Raw genomic sequence first — 25,446 nt, forward strand, 5'->3', positions numbered from 1 at the left:
CCACTGTTGAATGGTAACCTGGATGCAATAAGGGGTGAGACTGTAGATCAGGGAGCGGCCAGTGGTGGAGCCCAGCCAAGCAAAGTGGTGGAGTGAAAGCCTGAAGAAGTTGAGACAATTTAAGAAAAAAAGAAGAAAAGAGACACCTGACCCCAGATAAGTGGCTGGGAACATAAAAATGGGGACTTAAATATCAACAGAAGAAAACTTTTTTTTTCTTTTTTACATTCTGCTGCAAGTTTTAAAAGAATGTTATTTGTGTAGAGTGTAAAAATTATGGTGGAAAGAGAAGGGCAATTGAAAAATATTCTGTGTGTAATCCAAACTGTGTGTCCAAAATGCAAAGACCAAAGTGAAAGAATAAATCCAAAAGACAGGTATGACAACTACAATGGCTGCAAATCTCCAATAGACAAAATCAACCTGATTATACAAATTTTGGTTCAGTTTCCAGAGCACTATTAGCTTCCAAAGAAAAAACTGGTAGAAAAGGGATGTCATTTAAGATAGAAATTTTCACAATGAAAGCTGCATAGCTATAATAGCCACTGCTTCTGGTTTTTTGTGTTGAGCATTTGTGATTAAAAAGCAAAAAGGGGGAATTGTGGTAAGATAAGAAAAAGCTGTGACCAACCTAAACCTAGATAACTTACAGCTGTGCCCCTAAACAAGAGAAAGTAACAACTTTGTTAAAGAAGCAGAGAATGTGGATGTCTATGACTAATTAGAAAAGACACCTGTAGATAGTTTGCTAACCAACGATAATGTAATAAGGAGTACCTGCAATGCATGTGAAGAAAGGGTATAAAAAGGTGTACCAGGAAGTAATAGGAAGCTAATGCTTGCCACTATGGTGAATGTTAGCTGTGAGTCCACTGTCAGTTCTTAGAAATACCTCTGCCTGAATTAAGGTACAAATGAGACCATATGCCAGTCAACAGTATGGGTTTTATTTGATAGTAAATACGAGAGAGAGAGGAAAAGGGAGAAAGGGAAATAGGTGGGGGGGAACAGGAAAAGAGTGACAGAGACAGAATAAAGAAAATATCACCATCTCTGGATCCCAATGATGTTGCATTGATCCTCTCTAGCTGGTCTTCTTGGTGGTGATGGTCCCCCCGGAAAGCATAGAATGCCATGGATTAATATATACTCAGGCCAGGTGGCAATGTCCAGGCATAGTCCTGCTGGGGGAGGGGGCAGTCTCTCACAACAGACTCTGGATCTGTTTCATCATGTGCAGTCTTGTGGTGTAAGGCCTCTGGGGAGTGCTTTGGGAGGTCTTTGATAGATTATGGCACCACCTCAGCTGCCTCTCATGTGGATGTGGCCTGTGGGGTTGGGGGCTTCACAGCTGGGTCAGTTTGTGTAATGGAGGATGGGTATTTATTGCCTCTGACCAGAGGTTATGCCAAGCACCTGAAACCTCCTCCTCCCCCCTTGGCTGGGGAAGAGTCTGTGTAAATCTGGCTTCTGTGAGCTGTGGTCTCCCCCACCCCAAACTCAGCCAGAGATGATTCTCAGTGCAGCTGGTGGGTTTGGCCTTTTGTGGGTGCATTCCTTTCCTTCAGCCTGAGATGACTGAACAATAGGTTTCCCTTTATCTAATCTCAGTAGTTTGACTTTCAGTCCAAAGTCCCAGTCAGGTATCTTCAAGGGAGGCTTCTTTGGTTATAGCTCCTTTATACAGTTTTTGTTATAGAGAACAAAACTTTATATCAATGTTTGAGGCATGAACTATTTCAGTCTCTGATACCCCACTGCCAGTAGCAAGATGTTGTGGCACCCACAGTACCGCAGCTCCAAGTTCCACCACATGTATGGCAAAGCTGCTAGCAAGGACAAGTGCTACAACTGCATGCCCATCACTTGCAATGTCCACAACAACTACTTCTGCACTGTGAGCCCTAGCTTCACTGCGGTGGTGACCAAGTGTGTGGGCAGCGGCGCCTTCCTCGTCATTCCCATCAAGCAGATGGGCAAGCTTGACCCACATTATCCCAAAGTATGTGGGTGTCGGGGGTTGAGAATTTCTTCCCATTCCTGTTACTAAGCAACAAATGGTCCGATGTTCGGAGCGATCAAGCCTTTTGTAAAAGACAAAGGCTAGGTTTTTTGGCAGGGCACGGTAAGGGAGAGCCGGCCTGGGGAACTCTCTCTCGTGGTTCGGACGCTGAGGGTAGAGGCTGCTGGCTCTTTGCTTTCCAGCTGCTACCAGAGGAAATCCAACTGTGCCCTGTTTCTCTTCTCTCCTGGCTGGGTGAACTTTGATTCAACTTTTCTCCTCATGGGGAAGGGCGCATTTCCCTGGGCTGCGTTCCCTTGTGGCTGCTGCCGGGAGAGTCCCGCGGCCCCTGCTGCCTGCCCCCGCCCTCTGCCGCACGAGACCGCGGCGTCTGCTGTGACTGCAGAAACTCTCGCTGGCCGGAGAGAGAGAGCGCCCGCTCCTACTGCCCTGTTCCCTCGCTGCCCTGAGCTGTTTCCTGCTGCGCTGCGTGTTTCTCAGCCCATCCGCTATTGCAGCTGCTGGATGGTGACCTGACCCTGCGACACAGCGCCACCTACAGCCGCTCGGGAGTCATCGCACCTGCCCTGGCCGGCCGGGAGCTCAACAGCGCCCCTGCTGCTTGCAACTGTGATTGCACCACACGGGAGAAGGCTTGGCAGCTCACATTATCTGCTGTTTGGTTTTCTGGTTCTAGTTGTGGTTGCTATTATTGTTATTGTTTGTTTATCGATACTAGTAAAGAACTGATACTCCTTTTTCCCATACCTTTGCCTGAAAGCCCTTGATTTACAAAATTAAATAATTCGGAGGGAGGAGGGGAAGGAAAATCACATCCTCTGCTCTAGGGGAGGGTTCAGCCTCTCTTGGCAGACACCTGTCTTTCAAACCAAGACAGTGGGCACAAAGGAAATATTCTGGACATCAAGTGGAACCCATTCAATGACTTTTTAATAATTCTGTGTTCAGAAGATGCTACGGCTAATATCTGGGAGATCCCCAATCAGTTGCTAAATAGAAACATTACCAGTGTGAAGAAAGAACTTCTTGGACACTCAAAGAGTCGGTTTGATTGAATGGCATCCCACAGCTAATAATATCATCTTCAGCTCTGGCTATGACTACAAGATAATGATCTGGAACCTTGACATCAAGGACCCTGTCCTTTCAAAGCCAGTGAAGGTTCTTGATGTGCACAAGGATGTGGTCCTCTCTGTGTCAATTAACACAGATGGCAGTCTGCTTGCCTCAGCTTGCAGGGACAAGAAGATAAGTTTGATAGACCCTTGTGCTGGAACAGTCCTACAGGAAGCAAGCTACTAGTCTCAAAGAGCCAATGAAGTCTTGTTCCTTGGAAACATGAAAAAGCTGTTCTCTACTGGAACATTTTGTTGGAATAATTGGCAAATTGCATTATGGGATCAAAATGACCTTTCTGTGCCTTTACTGGAGGAGGATCTGGATGGCTCATCAGGACGGCTGTTTCCCATCTATGACTGACACTCATATGCTTTACATGGTGGGAAAGGATGATGGAAACATACAGTATTATGAGATAAGCCCTGAGAAACCATACCTGAACTACCTGATGAAATGTCATTCTTGCTTACCCCAGAAGGGAATTGGCATGATGCCAAAGAGAGGCCTTGATGTGGCAGCAGCTTGTGAAATGTTCTATTGCTACAAACTGATTCCAACTAAAAGCCTGATTTGAGCTCATCTCCATGATTGTGCCTTGATGGTCAGAATCATACCAGGAAGACATCTACCCCTTGACTGCAGCAGCCCAGCCAGCACTGACAGCACTACAATAGCTGAATGGAATTAACAAAGGGCCTCTCTTGGTATCCCTAAAACCAGGCTCTGGACCTGTGTCTTGGGGTGATTTTGTGATGATGCTCTATTCCTGATTGTGTGCTTTGTGCCCAGAAATAAGTCCTGTTGCTTTGAGCCAGGGGGTGGGGCAGGAGCCGGGGGAACTCTGCGGGCTTCCTTCAGGCACTCACTTCCGTCGTGCTTGGCATGTGTGGGAACACATGTTGCTTTGTTGCTCTTAGCTAGCTTGGTTTGTGTTAGCTGAGGCAAGAAGTTTTTTCCCTGGACTGCAACAGTATCATCCAGCAGCTTCTGTGGTTTCTTCTGGAACTCTTTGAGCTTAGCTTTTGTCTGAGATTGTACTGTCAGCTGGTGCCGACTGGCAGGGAAGCTGTGGGACAGCCCATCTCAGCCAGACCTCAGGAAAAGCTGAGCCAGTGAAAGAAGGGACTTTAAAATCCACCAGTTTCATCTGCAACAAAGAGGAGACCAACAGCATTGGAATTCTCCAGGTTCCAATCTGTTTTTTCTCATCCCCAACCTGCTGTGTGGACCCTTCTTCTCTCACAGGAGACAAAGCTTCTGGCCATCTTGTTTTTCCCTAGCACATGGCCAGTAGAGTTCTTTTCCCTTCCCCTGGCATTTCTGGGTTTGTTTGTTCTGCTGTGGATGGGGGTGGGTGTGGGGGGGGATAAGGTTCTGAAGGTTCAATAGCTAACACTTATTCATATCTTTTGTGATGTGTGGGAACTTTGTAAAAAAAAAAACAAACTTTTTTCCTTCACTTTCACCAATCAATATTTATTTCATATTGGCATGGTCCTCTTGCAGCCTATTACGCTGCGCCCACAAGCCTGGTGCTGTGCGGCTGTCACGGTCCGCTCATAAGCAGACGCGTGATGGTTCATACCAGCTACGATCTCAGAGTGCAAAAAGAAAAGAAAACACAAAATGCAACAAGTCAAGGGAGTTAAATTTCAATCCAAGGGGGAACTTTATTAATTTGGCCTGTAAAGTGGCCTGCGATAGAGAGAGAAAGAGAGAAAATTGGGAAAAGATGGGGAGGAAAGGGAAGGAAAGGGAAGGAAAGGGGACTATAGCCACCACCACGGGTCCACAGACGTCTGGCGTCCCTGGCGTCCCGTCCAGTCGGCGTTCCTTGGCCTCTGCAAAGATCGATGTGATCTTTCGGTGGGGAAGATCTTCGGAGTTCAGCCACTCCAGAACTGTCTTTTATGCTAGTCCATACACCTGGTCCCTCCTTGCCACCTGCCTTTGCTCCCCCTTAATTCTTGTGGAGATTTGCCAAACTCCACTTGGCAGGGTCAAGGGAGGAGTGTCCGAGGCGTGGTCGGGGGGGTTTTTCACAATGGGTGTCAGGGCAATGGGTACAAAGCCTTCGTCACATACCCGCTTTGGCAGGCACAAGGCCTTTGTTCTGTATCAACTCAGGCAGGTGAAAAGTTTTCGTTCTGTACCACCTTATGCAGGTACAAAGCATTCACTCCGCACCAGCTTTAGGTAAGTACAAAGCATTCTCTGCGTGAGTCCTGCACCTGTAATTTCTGATGAGAAATGTTGAGACAGAACTCGATTCTTGGATCGACCCTTACAGCGGCTTCGTGCATCACCTTTTGTAACTTCACGGTTTCATTCTCCTGGAGGTGAATAGTCGTCTACTTCTTGCACAAAACACTGTGCTGGTGGTGAAGCGCTCCAGCAGGCTGCTTCTGTAAAAACACGCTTCAGCCATGCACTTTCCTTCTCAGTGCTACTTACCACCCCATTCCGCTTCTCTTGCGGTCTGAATATAAACTGAAAGATGGACCTTGCCCCTGAAACTTATGAAAACTTGTATTTGCACCACGTTCAAGGGGCAGTCCTCTTTGCTTTACAACCTGAAAAGCGCTGTCAGATTGCTGTGCTCTCTTTACGTTTCTTCCCAGCTCGAAGTGCCACCAAGCACATTACAGCCTTGCAAGGACCAAAGATCTGGATAGACCTCTGTGGCAGGACAACCCCCTCCCCCTTCTCTCTCTCCCTGATCGGTCCCAAGAAATGGATGGCTCAGATTAGGTTGATAACCTAATCAAGGACTACCTGGTGCTGGCGACTGAAAGTCTGAAAAGACATTCCCCTGTGGAATGCAGAGAGAATGTGAGCAAATTTTCAGTGACTACAAATACACACTTTTATCCTATAAAAAGCTCACGAAATCTCAGAAAGCTAGAAGCTTTCTACATGGATATAGAAGCGTGAAGAAATGCCTTCTCCCCAGGTCTGGACGCAGTCCTGCGGTTACTTCCCTGGGATTGAGTGAGGAAATCTTAATGTATTCCAGCTCCAAATATGGATTTGGTAAGATCATTTGAGTTTCCTAAATTGTATTATTCCGGCTAACTTACAGGTACCTTTCTTAACTTGCATTTCAGCTAGCTCAAGCAAGCATCTCTTAATTTGCATTATAGTTCAAGCAAGCATTTCTTGCATTTTTAACTATTTTTATAGTTCAAGCAAGGTTTTACCCCATAATTGCATTTTTAGCTATTTTAGTGTTGCAATTATGTATTCATTGTGTGTTTATGTGTGTCAATCTGTTCTATGTTTGTATGTTTGTTATGTTCTGTGTCAAATAAATGGTATTTTTAGACAAATCGGCCAGATATCAAAGAATCTTGCGAACGGGACTAAGTCTTGGGGAACTAGACATAAAACTCCTCTCTCCCATGCAAGACAACCTCTTGCACAGAAAAAGGTGCCAGGACAAAAGCATGTTTTTCATTATCCCTGCTCATTGCCCAGATTGTGGTGCTGTGTTGAAAGACTTGGACATTGAAAGACTAATCCAGCTTCTCTTCTGGCACATTTCACTGAGTGAAATAGACAGTTCAGACTCTGCGAAGCAGAAAGCAAATCATTGTACCTCGAGCTGAGGAAAAACTATGCACAGCACACTGTGGATGCATGCAGTATCCATGCTGCAAAACGGCAAAGGTGACTGCAATTGGTGGGCTTCGTTCCAGGGAACCTAAGGCGAAGAAAGAATCAGCAGAGCACTGAGTTTGCGCAGAGTACATACTGGAAGAGGATCATGGCTGCCATTTGCTTGCATGCCAAATTCAAGTCACCAGTCACAAGCAGGAAGTTCAAGGATAGTTACTTGCGCTGATATCCGTCCCTTTTCCAGACCTCTGTGGAAACAACTGCGCCTCACTTTCAACAACGAGATGCAGAGAACGCAATGGGAGATGCGGCGGAGAAGGGAAGAAGAGAGTGCAGCAGTGAGTTAGTGGATGTTGGTTTACATGCAGCAAGTGAAAGCTGCAGCCCAGCACTGCCTTTTTCTTCTAGAGCTTCTTTGGCAGCGGCTGTTGGATGTTGGCGAGGGAGTGGTGAGAGTGCAAAATGGGATGGCATATCTCCCTGGGAAGGAAAGCACAGAGCCACAGTGTGTTGTGCTCGCTTTCAAGGCTGCTAAGGGGGTATTTTAGGAATGCCTTCTGTTTGGATGTTTCCTTCTGTGTGAGCTCTAGCTGCTTGGACTCTGCAAGTCTGTGGAGGTGTGGGAAAGTGCTTCTCTCTCTCCAGGTTGTGCGACTGAGTGCAAGGGCTGCGAGTTACTTGTCGAAGCAGCAAGGGCTTTCTTAGCTAACTTGGATTGTGAAGCAGCATTCAGATGGACTTTTGCAATGCTCTACGCCGCGCACACAAGCACAGTGCTCTGCAGCATCTTCCTTCACCTTCTGTCTCCCGGACAGCACCCACACACGCACAGTGTTCTGTGTGAGAGAGAAGCACCATCCTCCCCCCAAATCCACCATCCCAAAATCCTAGGATCACCACCCCCAAAATCCCTGGAAAGGAACCCAAAAATCAATGGATGAGCACCCCAAAATCCTGGGATCAACAACCCTAAAATTCAGGGTCAGAACCTCCAAATCCAGGGATCAGCACCCCAAAATCCAGGGGTAGAACCCCCAAATCTGGGGTTAGAACCTCAAAATTATGGGATCAGCTCTTCAAAAATCCAGGGATCAGCATCCCAAAGTCCCAGGATCACCACCCAAATCCAGGGATCATCTCCCCCAAATCCAGCACCCCAAAATCCCAAAAATCCCCCATACCTGGAGAAGGGTGGGGTTTGGGCATTCCCAGCTGCATTCCCAGAGTTCCCGGACCACCAGCTCCCATTCCTCCCCATCCAGGGGGGCGATCCTGGGGCAGCAGCAGACCCCACCAGCATCCCAAGACCTGCCCCTCCAGGCTCTGGATCAGGCTCTGGGAAGGACACTAAGAATGGGAATGGGATCCCTGCCCCAAAACCCCTGGGATTACCATGGAAAATCCCATGGGAATCCAAGCAGGGAATGGGGGGGGGGGAGGAAATCTCAAAGAGAGTCCCAGTGTGGGTTATAAGGTGGGACAGGACCCCCCCTCCAAGGGTTTTCCTGTTATTTGGGGTTTAGGGAAACCAAGGGAATCCCATGGAAAATCCCAGAGGGAATCGCAGGGGGAATAATGGAGAAATCCCAATGGGAATCCTACAGGGAATCCTATGGGGTGGATCAGGATGCCACTCCATTGGTTTTCCCAACATTTGGGGGTTTGGGAAAGTGGGAATCCCATGGGAATGCCAGGACGGTAACAGGGTGGCTCAGGCACCTGTTCCCAAGGGTTTTCTCAATACTTGGGGTTTAGGAAACTCTGGGAATCCCAGGAGGAATCATGGAGAAATCCCAACGGGAATACCATGGTGTTGAAGGTTGGGGGGGGGGAGGGAATTTTCTCCATTTCTGTTACTAGGAAACCACAACAACCAGGTACTTGAGGACCATTAACTGTTTTGTAAGAGACAAAGGATGTGGCTGGCTGTGGTGAGGGGAGGAGGCATCTGACCGCTGGGACTTCACTTCTTTGCTGGGCACCAGAGGGAAAAGAGCAAAGCTGCTGTCTTCCTTTTGCTGTGACCATGGAAAGTCCGGCTCTGCGCTGCTTTCTTTTCCTGGTTGGGTGAGCTTCCGCTTGGGAAAGGGCACGGGATTCCAATGCTTTTCCCCAATCGGAGTGCGCCTCCCTGGCTGCGCTTGCAGCTACTGCAGAGAAGCCCAGCTGCCGCTGCCCCCGCCCCTGCCTGTTGGAATTCACTGCGGCTTCTGCTACAACTGTGGAGTTTCTGCCACCTTTGCTGCCTAGCCCGGGTGAGCAAGCCCTGTCGCTCCAGCTCGCTGCTCTGAGCTCCCTGCTGTGCACCATCCTGCTGTCCAGCCCGCCCGCCGTTATCCACATGAGACGAGGAGCTGACCTCGCGCCACAGAGCACCCCCTGCAGCTGCTCGAGAGTCATCGCACGTGCCCTGCCCAGCTGGGAGCCCAACATTGCCTCTGCTGGCTGTGACCGTAACTGCACCAAATGGGTAAGTGCTTGGCAGCCCAGGGACATCTGCCACTGGTTTTCTGTTTTTTTGTTTGTTATTGCAATTGGTGGTGTTGCTTGTTTACTTCATTATAGATACTAGTAAAAAACTGTTATTCCTTTTTCCATATCTTTGCTTGAAAGCCCTTTATTGCAAAGTTATACTAATTCAGAGGGAAGGGGGGGGTCACATTCTCTATTCTAAGGGAGGTTCCCACCTTCCTTAGCAGACACCTGCCTTTCAAACCAAGACAGATCTTGGCGCCCAATGTGGGGCTCAAGGACATTAGAAGAAAAAGGTGCAAAAGTGTCGTAGGTTACAATATAGATGTATTTAAGTGTTCTATTACCACCAGCTGTGGGCCATTAGCTGTTATTGCCTGCTAATGACCCACCCCGATAACAGACAATGGGCCATCAAGGACCCACCACATGACTCATGGGCTTATCTCATCCTATTGTGAGATGCTCCACCCAGGAGGGAGGAGCCAAGCATTCCCACCTGGATATAACCTGGCCTTGGAACTGCCTAAGTCAGCCCTGTCTACTGGGTTTCCAGAGGACAAGAGCTACTACTGGACCTTCAGCTGGAGACCAGACCTTCACAAGATCACTGCTTCAACTGAACTACTTCATTTGGACTGCTACCACCACCCTAATCGGGTGTCAGGTTGTATCTGACTTTGTCAGTGCTTTTCCTCATATTATTTTACTTATTGTTAATTTTTCCTATTAATTTTAATCCTGACTTGTGATCTCCCACTGGTTTGTTTTCAAACCAATACAAAAAGGAATAACAGTTTCTGGGAGACCTACTTTAGTGTGCTGAACATAGAAACCTCACTAAGTGGCACCATGCTGTCTAGCATACCTTGGTTTGGCTGCCACATACTCGTGGCCACATTTTTCCCATTTGCAGCTCCCTATCTAAACATGAGTCCTATAACTAAGGCTATTGTGGCTGTTATCCAGTTTGCCCAATGGGTCAATAAGGTGAGGAATTTATGGATTTTTCACATCCTTTGGATGGTGGGCGTGTGGTTACAGGGCTTTGACACCATGAGTACCTGTTTTTGGAGTCTGGTAATGGTACCTCTTGTGAGGAGGTACCACTGGGAAAGTTTTTTCTCAACCCTTCACCCATTTCCTTGGGCCTACCCTACCAGCGCTCGAAGGGTGTGGATACTCTCTAAATGCTAATGGCAATGTAGAGTGGTTGGCGTTGCTGATAGGTCTATTCCACTTGGCATTCCAGGATAAGGTGAGACTGCCCTGGGTAACCACTCTAATAGCTATCCCAGGGAATAAGGATGCCACCCCAGAGACTAGAGATGCTGCCACAGAGCCTGAGGCTGTTCCAGAGCCTGAGGGTGTCCCTGAGCCTGACCCTGTCCGACAGCCTGCCTCAGAGATGAACGGTCCTGATTGGGTGGGGGTACTAGCAAAGGAGATACGCAAGGTGCTGAGGGAATATGCTTCCTCAGCTGGTGGGAAACCCTCTCCTTGCCCCAAAGGGGAGGAGTCTGATGGTGCAGCAGTGGAACCCACAGACGTTACAACCATCCAGGTTCCAGCTGAACCACGAGAGCAATCACACCCAGCAGCAGTTGCCCCTGTGGTGCGTACAAAGTATAAAACCAAATCAGTATGCCCAGTTAGTGATGATGGGGAACCAGGGCCCTCAAAACGAGCAGGGGAGCCTGACCCCATAATCATCACCGAGTCCCTGTCCTACGACAGCATCTGTAATCTCTGAAATGACATTGTGCGACGGGGGTGCGAGGCTTTCTCAACCTGGTTACTTTGGGTTTGGGACCTTATGGGCACAGGTGTGCAGCTGGATAGTAACGAGGCAAGCAATTTGGGATCCTTGGCCCAGGACCTGGGTGTGGACAGGGTGTTCATGAGGGAGTCAGGGCCCCTTCCTCTCTGGGAGAGGCTTTTAATAAGTGTAAGATAGAGGTTTGTTCGCAAAGACAGAATACAGGAGCACTACTGTAGACTGCCTTGGAAGACCATTGAGGAAGGGATCCAAAGGCTGAGAGAAGTGGCCGTACTGGAAGTGCTTTTTGGGAGGGAAAGACAGCACGAAAATGAACCTGACAGGGTCAGATGCACTGGGCAAATGTTGTGGAACCTGGCAAATATAGGCCCATCCCAATATGCCACCTTCATTGCACCAATTAATGCTGATGACAACTGAGAGACAGTGGGTTCCATAGCTGACAGGCTCAGATATTATGCAAGTGTGATCGATGGCCCAATGCAGGCTCATGTCTGCTGTGGATAAGGAGTTGAAAGAGGAGATGAGGGAGTGGAAGGAGGAGGTAAGGAAAAACAGCGTGGCACCAGTGAGAGTCACAGGCCCCAACACTAGAGCCTGACATCCCCCAGCTAGGGAGAGAGGGTACACCCCACGAGCTGAGTTGTGGTTCTTTCTGCATGACCATGGGGAAGACATGAGAAGGGGGGATGGGAAGCCCACTTTTGTCCTGGCAGCACAGGTGCATCAGCTTAAGGAGAAAAATGCTAGCCAAGGGGGTTCCACTAAAGCGAAGGTAGCCTCAGCTTCCTGTGGCCGACCTGCTAGGTACAACAGAAGGGAAGATGATGGGTCAGATCCCCTTGAAGGAACCTCTAGAATGTATGACCAGGAAGGGAATGATAACCAGTGCTAGAGGGGCCCAGCCCCTAGCCAGGTAGAGGCACGGGAAAACCGCATCTTTTGGACTGTGTGGATTCGATGGCCTGGCGCATCAGAGCCACAAAAATATGAAGCATTAGTTGATACAGGTGCGCAGTGTACCCTAATGCCATCAGAACTTGTGGGGGCAGAACCCATTTCTATTGCTGGGGTGACAGGGGGATCACAGCAGTTGACCCTGGTGGAAGCCGAGGTGAGCCTGACTGGGAAGGAGTGGCAAAAACATCCCATTATGACTGGTCCAGAGGCCCCATGTATTCTGGGCATAGATTTCCTTTGTAGTGGCTCTTTCAAAGACCCAAAAGGTCTCAAGTGGGCTTTTGGAATAGCTGCTGTCGAGGTAGAGGGCGTGAGGCAATTGAACACCTTGCCTGGACTATCAGAGAACCCTTCTGCATTTGGACTTTTGAAGGTGGAGGACCAACAAGTACCAATTGCCACCTCGACAGTGCACCGCCGGCAATACAGAACAAATCGAGATGCTGTGGTTCCCATCCACAAGATGGTCTGTGAGCTGGAGAGCCAAGGGGTGGTCAGCAAGGCCCACTCATCCTTTAACAACCCCATCTGGCCTGTGTGCAAATCTGAACGAGAATGGAGATTGACTGTGGACTTTCGTGCCTTGAATTATGTGACTCCACCGCTGAGTGCCGCCATGCCAGACATGCTGGAGCTCCAGCATGAGCTAGAGTCCAAGGCAGCAGAGTGGTATGCCACTATTGACATTGCTAATGCATTTTTCTCCATTCCTCTGGCAGCAGAGTGCAGACCTCAGTTTGCTTTCACCTGGAGGGGTGTGCAGTACACATAGAACCAACAGCACCAGGGGTGGAAGCACAGTCCCACCATTTGTCATGGACTGATCCAGGCTGCATTGGAAAAGGGTGAGGCTCCGGAACATCTGCAATACATCGATGACATCATTGTGTGGGGGAACATGGCAGAAGTGTTTGAGAAAGGAGAGAAAATCATCCAGATTCTCCTGGAAGCTGGTTTTGCCATCAAAAAGAGCAAAGTCAAGGGGCCTGCCAAACAGATCCAGTTCCTGGGGGTGAAGTGGCGCGATGGATGGCACCAGAATCCCACCGAGGTCATCAATAAGATCACAGCAATGTCCCCACCAACCAACAAGAAGGAAGCGCAAGCTTTCCTAGGTGCCATAGGCTTTTGGAGGATGCACATCCCTTAGTACAGCCAGATTGTGAGCCCTCTCCATCTGGTGACACCCAAGAAAAATGGTTTTCACTGGGGCCCTGAACAGCAACAAGCCTTCGCCCAGATCAAGCAGGAGATCGCTCATGCCGTAGCCGTTGGCCCAGTCAGGACAGGACGAGAAGTGAAGAATGTGCTCTGAAGACTTGAGCCTTCCTCAATGCGACCACCAGAGAGAACTGCAGCTGTGCGAAATTGTGCAACCCGATCCTGGGAACTTATTGGCTTAGACACTCCTTTGTATTAGAATAGGCCTTCCCCTTTATGAATATATATGTAATCACAGCATAAGAATGAGAAAGCAATGCACCCTGGTGTGCATGTTAGGCAGACCATCCCCCATCCACCCGGTGCTGAATAAAGAAATACCTGCTTCAAAGATGAAAAGTCTCTGGAGTTGCTGCACTGCAATTTGCATGATTCAGAAAAAAAGGGGTGTCGGGGTTTGACCCTGACTAAACGCTGACACTCCGGCTCTCTCCTGTTGCAGACATGCAGGAGAGGGGAAAGAAAAAAACTGTAAAAAATATACACTAATCTCATGAGTTAAGTGAGATAGTACACTGGTAGGAGGATGTACAGAAGAAAGGGCAGACAGGCTCTAAACTTAAAGTTCTAAAGTGATTTAATTACTTAACAGAGTTGGAGGATAAATGCAAGGCAAAAATAAACTTTTCATACACTATTTTGTTCACTCACCCCCTCCCTCTTACGAACTCATTTTTATTCACCCCCTTTCTTCTTTTTAACCAACAAGCTCGGGTAGGGGGGCAGGGTGTGGGGTATTTTCTCAGTCTCCAGAGCAGGTCTATAAATTTATTTATCACCACAATTCTTCTACTACTGATGCCTGATGGGTTTTTTGTCCTTTTCATTATACTTTTACACTCTTTATATATATCCTTTTACCCTTCCCCATTCCTGTACTTTTTACTCCCTGTATCTCAACCCTACATGTTTATAACCCTTGTACCCTTGCCCTGCTCAGAATTCTTTGGGGAAGATGAAACATCCCCACAATCTCAAGAACATGAGGCACCAACCTTGAACAGAGCCCCGTCACTGAGACCTGTAAGGAAGGAACTCCGTGGGGTTTAGTTATGGGGATAAAAATAGGGACAAGAGATCTCTAAAGATGAGTTTTAGAACATGAGGGTTTATTGCGAAAGAGCGTGGGTGTGAGAGGCCTGCTAGGCTGCAAGACGTAGCCCAAAGCAGGCCAGAGAAAAGAGAGAGAGAGCAGAAAGAAGAGAGTAAAAAAGAGCGATTTGCTGTTTACAATGCAATAAATCACCTTCTCTGTTGAATATTCTAATTCCCTTTAACCAATCTAAGACAAGCTACAAACCCTACAGCATTTACATACAACCTATAAGAATCATCACATTACCATATGGGGTCATGTTTCAAACCTTAAAAAAACTGCTTTTTGGGATCTCCACCAGGCAGGCAGGGTCTGCTTCTGACCTTTGGACTTGCCTAGGCAGAGGGCATTGTTCTATCAAGAAGGGGGATTACCTTCAGTAACCATCCTATTTCATCTTCCCCAACAGAGACCTGTTTTTGTAAACTAAGTTGTAACCTTTTTGGGGGGAGGTAATTTTAATAAGGGGGCAATTAATTCATTTGTTAGACTTCTCATTGGAGACTTTTAGCTAAGTATGCTAATCTAGGGGGTCCATAAATTGTATACGGGGGATATCGTCGGGGCTTGAGTCATCGTGGTGCACCTGGAATCCTATTAAACCAAGGTAATACCCTTTTCCTATACTGCGTGTCTGTGTCTCAAATTTTTATCAGCATTTAAGGCATCACTACAAATACTCTTTATTTCTACTTATTTCTCTCTCTCTCCAGACAGTTTTCTGCTCTCACCCCCTCTCTCTTAAGAAGCAATTTCTCTGCTCACTCCCCCTTCCTTCTTTCCAAACCAACAACACGGGCAGGGTAAGGGGTTTTTTTCTGGTTAGTTCATCAGGGAGAGGGGTTCTCTACTTAGCCACGGGGTCCCTCCCACGAGAGACAGTCCTCTGGGAACTTCTTGGGTGTGGGTCCAATCTCACAAGCAACATCCCGCCTGAATTCTGCAACATGAGTTCTTTTGTCCATAGGGTGCCGAGTCTCCTGAGCTGAGGCCAGGCTGCTTCTATTCCAGGAGCAAGGCCTTTCTCTCTCTTGCAAGGCCTTTGTAGCTTTAACTCTTTCGCTGAGACTCCAACTGGATTACAGCTTTCTCCAGGCATCTACCTGCTCCTCTGGCATGGGCTGTGGGTGCATTTCTGCATCCTTGTGGACTCCATGGGCTGCAGGGGGAACCTCCTGCTTCCCCCCATGGCCTTCACCACGGCTAGAAGAGGGTTTTCAGCTCTGGCGCCTGGAGCATCAACTCCCCCACCTTCTTCACTGACCTTGGTGTCTCCATGTTGTTTTCCCCTCACATATTTTTACCTCTACCTCCTCCTCCTCCAACTACAAAGAAGTATGGTGCCTACCTTGTTTTGAATTTTTCTTAAATATGTTTTCACAGAGGCGTAACTAGCACTTCTAATTGGCCCAGACTTGGCCGGCAGCATGTCCATCACCTTTAGAGCCATCAGAGATTGGCTCTGCTGGACTTGATGAAAAACTTCCAGAACTTTCACTCAGGACACACAGGAGCCATCTTTGTGCCACTCCCCACCCCTCAGACACTTCCTCAGGCTTACCACAACAGCTTCTGAGGGGTCCAAATTTCTCCTAGATGTTAAGAAATACTTTACTGATGTTTTGGGCCAATCAAAACCACCACAGGGGGAGAGCTCATTTTAGAATGTTCCCCTTGGATTGTCTTAAGCCGACTAATTTGGCACCTAACTAAAGGGGCACAAGAGAAAAGGAGAAAAAAAATAACAATGTTGTCTGTAACATTTGTTATTGGGTGTAAAACTCACTGGTCACCATGCTGCCCAGTTCTAATCATGAGGCTGTGGTGCATAGGATTGTATACTTCTCCTTATAGATGGTACCATTTGCCTGAGATATGGCTCTTTTTTGGATCAGGGACACAAACCAAGATTGCTTTGTTGATACACTCTGTGATATCAGCTTATGTAAAGATAATATCAGAGGCAACAAATATTATTTGGGATGTGTATTTGTTGCTGTTTGCCTGTCCTGGTCTCAGCTGCTACTTCTGGGGGTTTATTAATAATCGCACCCAGCCTGTTGGGGAAACAGGAGGGAATGATTTTTCCCAGCCTTTTACCTCCTTCTCCCCCTTCAGGTCTGACACATCACCTTTTGAGAATGTTTATTTCCCTCTGAATGTTAAAGACACCATATTTTTGTTGCTAGTTCTGCTATGTCTCCTCTGTATGGTCTACAATGCATTTGGAATCAGGGCTGAGATTTCCAGGGAGGTTGCCCAGAGATCTGCCCCAGTGGTGGAAATTCATGAGTGGCAGTGGTTGTGGGAGGATATAGGCCAGGTCCTGAAGAAATACTCTGCCTGAGTAGTTTGGAATTTTTCCCCTGAGCAAATTCAGAACCCAGCTGAGGCAGGAAAATATCTGAAAAAAAATTACGACAACTCCAAAGAGAGGGAACTTATTGCACTGTGCTGGGTCCCAGCTAATGCTTATCGCCCACTGCTCATTACTGTAAAGCAGCTGCTACAGCCAGAGGGGAAGGAGATCAAATCTACAGCCCCCACAGTCACTCAGGCTGCAGTTAAACCAGAAGGGCAGCCTAAGCCAATAGCAGTCGCCCCTGTCCAGAGGAGGAAATATATGACCAAATCCATTTGCCCAATGAATGACGATGGGGAGGCAGGACCCTCACACCCAGCAGAGGAATCAGAACCAGAAATAATCACTGAGTCTTTGTCCTTAGAAAGTGTCTGCAATCTGAGGAAAGACCTCACCTGATGACCCAACAAGTCTATATTGAGCTGGTTGATATGGGTCTGGGACACTGCAGATGATGGTATAATTTGGATGGTACTGAAGCAAGACAGTTGTGATCTCTGTCATATGATGTGGGTATCGACCAGGGGATCACAAGGAAGCCCAAACCTCTCAGCCCTCCGGATGTGACTCTTAAAAAATGTGAAGGAGAGATACCTTTGCCAAGAAGATTTCCAGCTGCAGCAAGGCCCTTGGAAGACCATGGAGCAAGGAATCCCATTTGTGGTAACTGGCTGTGATAGAGATCCTTTTCTCAAATGATGACCACACCACTAAGAGTCCAGACCTGGTAAAATGTAGAACACTGATATGGCTCAAATTTGCATGACTCGGGACCCAAGTGTACTCCCAGTTCCTAGGATCACTGCAGTGGAATGAGGAAAACGAGCCAGTGGGCACTATGAGAAGAAGGTTCTAGACATATGCCCATACTGCTCATGCCCCAACATGAGCCCAAATCTTGGCTGTAGAAACAGACTTGACCAAGCACATGTAGAAATTGGAAGAGAGGATGGAAGAGAGCCATCAGTAACTCAGGAAGGAGCTTGAAGAAGACTTTTTCCAAGTTTTGTCAGTACAGACCACAGCCCTGTTATCAGTAGATATCTCCCAGCTAGGGAGAGGGGATGCACCCCACGAGGTGATCTGTGGTTCTTCCAGTGTGAGAATGGGGAAGATGTGAGATGGGATGGAAAACCTACTGCTGTCTTAGCAGCACAGGTGTGTAAGCTAAAAGAGGAAACTACTAACAGAGGGAGTTCTACAAGAATGAATGTAGCTCCAGTTTCCCGTGACCAAGCTCCTAGGTATAACAGAAGTGAGGATAACATGCCTCTTGAAGGGACCTCCAGAATATATGTCCAGGAACGGAACAAAAGCTATGACTGGGGGGGCCCTACCTCTAGCCAGGTAGAGGCCAGGAAAAATCAGTTTTTTTGGACTGTGTGGATCTGATGGCCTGGCTCATCATTGTCTTGCATGGGAGAGAGGAGATTTATGTGCTTTTGCAGTTTGACAGGCTTTAAGACAGCTAGTTCCCCAAGACTTAGTCCCGTTCGCAAGATTCTTTGATATCTGGCCGATTTGTCTAAAAATACCATTTATTTGACACAGAACATAACAAACATACAAACATAGAACAGATTGACACACATAGACACACAATGAATACATAATTGCAATACTATGGTAAAAATGCAATTATGGGGTAAAACCTTGCTTGAACTATACAGATAGTTAAAAACGCAAGAAATGCTTACTTGAACAATAATGCAAGATAAGAAATGCTTGCTTGAGCTAGCTGAAATGCAAGTTAATGAAAGGTACCTATAAGTTAGCCGGAATAATACAATTTAGGAAACTCAATGATCTTACCAAATCCATATTTGGAGCTGGAATACATTAAGATTTCCTCACTCAATCCCAGGGAAGTAACCACAGGGCTGCGTCCAGACCTGGGGAGAAGGCATTTCTTCACGCTGTAGAAAGCTTCTGATTTTACTGAGTTTTTCGTGGTGTTTTATAGGGAAAAGAGTGTGTATTTGCGGTCACCTGAAAATTATTCACATTCTCTCAGTGTCTCGCTCTGAGTTCCAGACGCCAGCACTGATAGTCAGGATTAAGCCATTGACTTAATCTGAGCCATCGATCTCGGCTAGCAATCAGGGAGAGAGAGAAGGGGGGGGGTGTCTGTCCTGCCACAATCATAACCACAGCAATACAAGGCTTTGGTTGACACTGGCACACAATGTACTCAGATACAATTGGGACATGTGGGGGCAGAACCCGTTTCCATTGCTGGGGTGACAGGGCAGTCTCAGCAGCTGGCTCTGTTGGAAACTGAAGTGAGCTTGACCAGGAAGGAGTGTGTCGTAGTTTGACCCTGGCCAAATGCCAGGCACTGACGACATCTGCTCTCTCCCCTCTCCCCTGCCACAGCTGGGCAGAGGAGAGGAAAAAAAAGTTAGCACACACACACAAAGGCCTCATGAGTTGAGATAAGGAACTGGAAGAAGACGCACTGAGGGCAAAACAGACTGAAAACTTAAAGTTGCAAAGTGATTTATTGCTAACACAGAGTCAGAGGAGGATAAAATGAGAAGTAAAATAAAGCCCTTAGAGCACCGTTTCTCGGCTCACTCCCCTCCCTCCTTCCCACCAGCAGCACAGGGGGGCAGGGTATGGGGGTTTGGTCAGTCCATCACCAAGATTTTCTTCCGCTGCTCAGGGAGAGGAGTCCTCTACATTGCTGTGGGGTCCCTCCCACGGGAGACAGTTCTCTGTGAACTCCTCCGGCGTGGGTCCATCTCACGAGCAGCAGCCCGCCTGAATCTGCTGAAATGTAAGTCTCCTCCCACGGGCAGACAATCCTCCCAAAATGGCTGTGACGTGGGCCCCTCGTCCACGGGATGCAGACCTGCAAGGCCAGGCTGTTCCATCTCGGAAGCAAGGCCTCTCTCTCCACTGGGACTCCCACTGGACCACAGCCTCCTCCAGGCATCCATCCGCTCAGGCGTGGGCACCTCCCCACGGGCTGTGGGTGGATCTCTGTATCCCCCGTGGACCCCATGGGCTGCAGGGGGACAACCTGCTCCACCATGGTCTTCATGATGGCCAGCAGAGGATTGTCTTCTCCGGTGCCTGGAGCACCTCCTCCCCCACCTTCTCCACGGACCTCGGCATCTCCATGTTGTCCTCCCTCACATATTCTCACCTCCTCCTCCTTCTCTGGCTAAAAAGAAGTGTGTGCACCCATTGTTTTGATTTCTTCTTAAATATGTTATCACAGAGGCGTAACCAACATCTCTAACTGGCCCAGACTTGGCCAGCAGCATGTCCATCATCTTCAGAGCCATCAGAGATTGGCTCTGCTGGACATGGTGAAAATTTCCAGAACCTTCATACAGAACACACAGGAGCCATCTTTGTGCTTCTCCCCCCCCCCCCCCACCACTACCAAAAACTGGACCAAGAAAAACCAACACAGAGTGAATGAAACACGCTGTTGTGACTGGTCCAGAGGCCCTGTCTATTCTTGGTATAAATTACCTCAGGAGTGGGTATTTGAAAGACCCAAAAGGACATCTTTGTGCTTTTGGGATAGCTGCTGTGGAGACAGAATACATTAGATGATTGAACACCTTGCCTGGCCTCTCAGAGGACCCTTCTTCAGTAGGACTCCTGAGGGTGGAAGAACAACAGGTACCAATAGCTACCACTACAGTACATCGTTGGCAATACTGCACTAACCAACACTGTGATTCCCATACGCAAGATGATTTGTGAACTGGAGAGCCATGGAGTGGTCATCAAGACTTGCTCACCTGTTCAATAGCCCCATATCGCCAGTGTGTAAGTCTTATGGAGAGTGAAGACTGACAGTGGACTATTGTGGCCTAAATGAAGTCATACCATCACTGAGCACTGCTGTGCCAGACATGCTGGAACTTCAGTATGACCTGGAGTCCAAGGCAGCAGAATGGTAGGCCACTATTGAAATTCCTAATGCATTTTTCTCCATTCCTCTAGCAGCAGAGTGCAGGCCCCAGTTTGCCATCACCTGGTGGGGCATGCAGTACACCTGGAATCCACTGCCCCAGGGGTGGAAATACAGCCCTACCATTTGCCATGGACTGATCCAGACTGTACTGGAAAAGGGTGAGGCTCCAGAACACTTGCAGAACATCTGATGCCAAATTGATTTTTGCCTTTTTGCTTTTATATATTCTCTGTATTCTTTACATATATATTTGTAGCTCTGTAGCCTATTATTGTATAACTACATAGATTCATAGCTAGCATTTCATGTCCTCTATGAAACAGACAGACCAAGCCCCGGGAGTCCAAGGTTAGATTCTCTGGGAACCAAGATCAAAACAGCTTCCCGAGACACTTTTTCATAAACAAAGTTAGTTCCTATCTAAAGGGGAGGGGTTTCAGAAAAGGGTTGAACCAGGGGTAATTGCCTCATCACCTAAGTCACTAATTGGGGATTCTTGTCAGTTACGCTAATTTTCTAAACATATCAAAGTGTATCTGCTTTATGTTATGGTGTGCATCTTCGGTGCTTTTTCATCCAGCGTGTTGTGCACCATAAGGATCCTTATAAAGGTAACTGCATTTTATCACCTAACTCTGTCTGGCTTGTAATTTTAGGACCAGGGAAAAGGCATCAGTGTCTGGCGAACTCCGCTGGGACAAGAGGGACTTCTGACACAGCTTCTTGGATCAGGGACCACCCCATCCTGCTGGCATCATTTTTTAAAAAACAAGGGTTCTTCGCAGCAGTCTGGGAAACTCCGGGAGCTCCAGAATCTGGCACAGAAGTAAAGGTATGATAAAAAGGCTGTATTTTGTTGCTAGCATTTGTCCGTTTTTCATTTGGAGATCTTCTGTGGTTTTGTTTGGGCAGGAAAGGGGCCAGGGGGGCCCATAGCAGGTTTTCGTTGATTTTCTACGTTTCATTCTCCCCTGGTTTCTGCGGTGGTTTGGTCTGGAAGCCAGAAGGGGGGCGGGGGAGAAACACCTTTCCCTTACACTACTTTAATACTGTAATTGGGCAGTTTTGGCCTGTGGCAATGTGGCAAAGTGGCGCAGCAGTTATGTATTTGCATTTGAGTGCTGGGGATCGGGGTTTGAATCCCTGTCAGATAAGGTTTTTCTCACTCACATGTGCGTGCTCTCTCTCTTTCTACTTTGTTTCTTGCTCTGCTACTGCCTGTTAGAGGGATAGCACATAGCATAGTTAGACCGCTCTAGCAGAGGAGAACCTGAGTTCAAATTCCCTGTAGGACTTGGTCTCGGAGGCTGTTGACTCTTTTCTTGGTGGCTTTTTTCCTGTTTGTAAATAGAAACATCGGATGCATATGCTTCAGTAAGGAAATAGAAATACCCCGAGACTCCCCGTTAGATTTAATATTAAAACACTGGCATACTCTAACAGGTAAAAAGACATCTCTTATCACAGAAAAACTGGTTTGGCTTTCTACGCAGGTCTGGCCCATGCAAAAGTTAGAGAGAAGAGGGACCTGGCCTCTACCTGGAAGCTTAGAAAGTGATTTAATATCTGAATTCTTATTACAACTCCATTAGGAGCAGTGTTGGGATCAAGTTCTATACATGGAACTTTTCATGCTATTTTTAAACAGACCAGGTTTATGTAAACCTAAGAAAGATAATTTTGTGATGATTTGTAGAGGGAAAAGAAGGAATAAAAAGGAGGAACCTCTTATAAGTATATCCTAATATAGTGTTGGCTTTCGTAGATATTCATTGTGTGTATGGTTTTATAGAAGTAGTCTTGTCATAGAGATAGAGGTATATAACCAATGTTTTAATTTCTGTTATGAACTAGATTTCGATATTATAGTGAAAACTAATAACAGTAGTTTAAAAGAACTTTTCTTTACTAACCACACCACCTGCTTGACTGGGTAACACCCAAAAAGAAGACCTGCCACCGATACCTGACTATCAGCCTGTAACCAGATGCAAGGACTACAGAACCAAGCCCAAACTGGGAGGCGATAACCAAGACTGGAAGAAACCACAGCTTTGATAACCAAGACTGGAAGAAACCACAGCCAAAAAAGCGCATGCTCTAAAAAGGCGGGACCAAGGAGGAGCCATGAAAAAAAATAGTTCTTGGAACATGGAAATAGTTCTGAGAAAAGTTTGAATATGCATAAGGCTGATGCAATACAAAGAGTATTTAAGACGACTCCCTCACTGGCAGGTGTGCTTCTTGGCTTGGAGCCAGGCACCCAGCGCTGTTTCTTTGCTTTATTGGTGTCCCCTATTGTCTTTTATTAAACCCTTTAAATTTCAACAGGAGAGTGAAGCGTGTTTTTCACACTCTTGCTAGCCTGATCTGGGTTAATAATTCAGACATGGCTGATGTGGATGTGGTAGCGCCTGTGTTGCGGGGGGGCGGAGGGGGATGCTGCCGCGACCCCCAATGGAAGGTTTAGGGGGAGCCCCCCCACCACCGCCGCTGCCACCGACACCCCCATTGCTGGGAGTGGGGGAGGGCTTTCCTCTGCTGCCTGCTCTTCCTGCTCCCATAACGGGGGAAGGGCGGAGGTGAGCCCTCCCATCGGGAAGGTGGGGAGAGGACCGCCAACCGTGACCGCGCATGCTCAGGTTTCCATCATGACCGCGCGTGCTCGGATTTCCATGGAGACTATGCATGCTCAGGTCTCCATGGAAACTTCACTCACCTGTGCAGATGCAGGGGCGCAGGGGATGATATAAACCCCTGCGCCAATGGAACTGCAGAAGCGCCCGGTGGGGCTGGTTCGGCCCATTACCACCACGCGACTGATGCGGGATCTAGGAGAGCACCTCCTCACTGGCACCTGGCTGATATAACACCCAGTACCAGCAGAACAGCCTCGATTAAAAGTCAGCAGGATAGCTCAGATACAGATAGTTGTTCGGAAGATGATACCAGGGACGAAGCTGCTGCAGCCACTGTAGCCAGGAGGAAACGGGGAAAAGCAGCCCAGGAAGCTATAGAAGCACCCAGTCCTGTAGCTAAACGTACCAGATCTAAAAAGGAAGAACCAGAAAAGGAAGAGCTAGCCATACGAGCCCCTTTGAGGAAGTCTGTGGGCAATCAAGGGGTAATTTACATTAAAACACCCTTTTCTCTTGAGGAATTGCAGCAGTGGAAAGCCTCAGTTGGACGGTGTAGAAAAAATCCAGAAAAGGTAGCTAATTTTGTAGACAAGGCTATCAAGACACAAAACGCAGACTGGATCAAACTAGATGCAATGATGGACACACTATTAGATGAAACAGAAAAAGAGATGGTTAGGAAGACTATTATAACTGCTATAGAGGCTCAAATAGCAGCCAGAACTCTTCAAGGGCCAGTAATGATATTTTTCCTTTAAAGGACCCAGGGTGGGACCCTAATGTAACAGAACAAATGGCAAGGGTAAAATGTTATCAGAATTGGGTGGTATTTGGTATAAAATGTGCCATTCCTAAAGCAGTGAATTGGCCCAAATGATATGGAATAAGACAAGACAGGAATTAAATTCCTACATGTGGAGGTGCGGCGGCCCGATGCTGCTGATCCCGAGTCCCCAGGGCCGGCGGTCAACGTAGTCCACGAGGACGCCGCCGAGGATGCCATCACCTGGGACTCGGAGGAGGCCGGGCTGTAGACCGTTCTCTCCCTCCCCTGGAAAGTTTATCCTAAGTTCATTGGGTTAAAGTTTTGCTTCCCCGCCCCTGTCACCGCCCCTGTTGCTTCCCCTCGCTAGAATTTTCTGTTGCCGGGCTTCCCCCATTGGTTCGTTGTAGTCCACTCCCCAGTTGCTGTTTATTTGCTCCCCCGCTTGCCCATCATATTGTACCGGAGCCCCGTTGGCTCCGCCCCTGCCGTCCCGCCCTGAGAAACCCCGTTGTGCCCCTTAAAACCTTTCGCCCCTTTGTTCTCGGGGGTGCGTGGCCGCGCTACGAGACCCGCAGTGCTCTGCACCCGGCATCTCAGCGGTCCGCCCCACCCGGGAGCATTCCAGCGCGCCTCCCCGCTGCTTCTCCTAAATAAACCGCGCCCTGGAACCTCCCACCGCTTGGACTCTCTTTATCTCGGGGGGCGATCCGCGACTCCACCGCATCCCTGTCCGGCAGGCACCTGCCTCTGCCGCGGGGTTCCTGCCGCCCATCGGGCGACCCTGGGTCCCTGAAGTCGACTGCCGCTGCAGCTGGAGCAGAGAAGGATAGCGGGGAGGGCAGAAAGCCCGGGCCCCGGCGCAGCCCCTGAGCTAGCCGAAGCCCAGCCAGCCCGTGCGGGGCAAGGCGCGCCGGACCTCTCACGCGCCCCCGTACCACTTCACCTACAGACTTCTTGAATAGGCTTGGAGAGGCTGCACAAAAATACACAAATATGGACCTCAAGACACATGAAGAGAAGTACCACCTAGCTTATTTGTTTATAGGCAAATCTGCAAGTGACATAAGGAAAAAGCTGCAAAAGATGAATGAGAGGCATGACACAGGTAAATTGTAGGACGTAGTTTGGAAAATATATAAAAATAAGGATTCAACAGATGGGGATAGATGCCAGAAGATTAAGAGGGGTGATCAGGAAAAGTCTTCTAATGTGTCAAAAAAAAGTACTTCTCCTCTAGATAAAGATCAATGTGCTTTTTGCAAGAAAAAGGGACACTGGAAGAATGAGTTTCCAATACTGGCTAAAAGGACACTCCCAGCTCCTGAATTAGCTGTGAATGGGGACTGATGACAACTGAAGGGCTCACCCCTGGCTGACCCTTTGGTTATAGCTAAGCTGGGGAAAGATGATGTTGAATTTTTGGTGGATACGGGGGTGTCATATTCTGTGT

The 25,446-nt window shown here is 48.0% G+C and overlaps 1 pseudogene; it reads left to right on the forward strand.

Moving 5' to 3' along the window:
* The first annotated feature begins 1,367 nt into the window (after nucleotides 1-1,367).
* On the forward strand, nucleotides 1,368-24,264 carry LOC146425708 (coronin-2A-like; annotated as a pseudogene).
* Nucleotides 24,265-25,446: the final 1,182 nt, after the last annotated feature.

Source organism: Lichenostomus cassidix, chromosome W (assembly GCF_008360975.1).
Source record: "Lichenostomus cassidix isolate B80296 chromosome W, HeHo_3.0, whole genome shotgun sequence".
In the NCBI taxonomy this organism is placed as follows: domain Eukaryota; kingdom Metazoa; phylum Chordata; class Aves; order Passeriformes; family Meliphagidae; genus Lichenostomus; species Lichenostomus cassidix.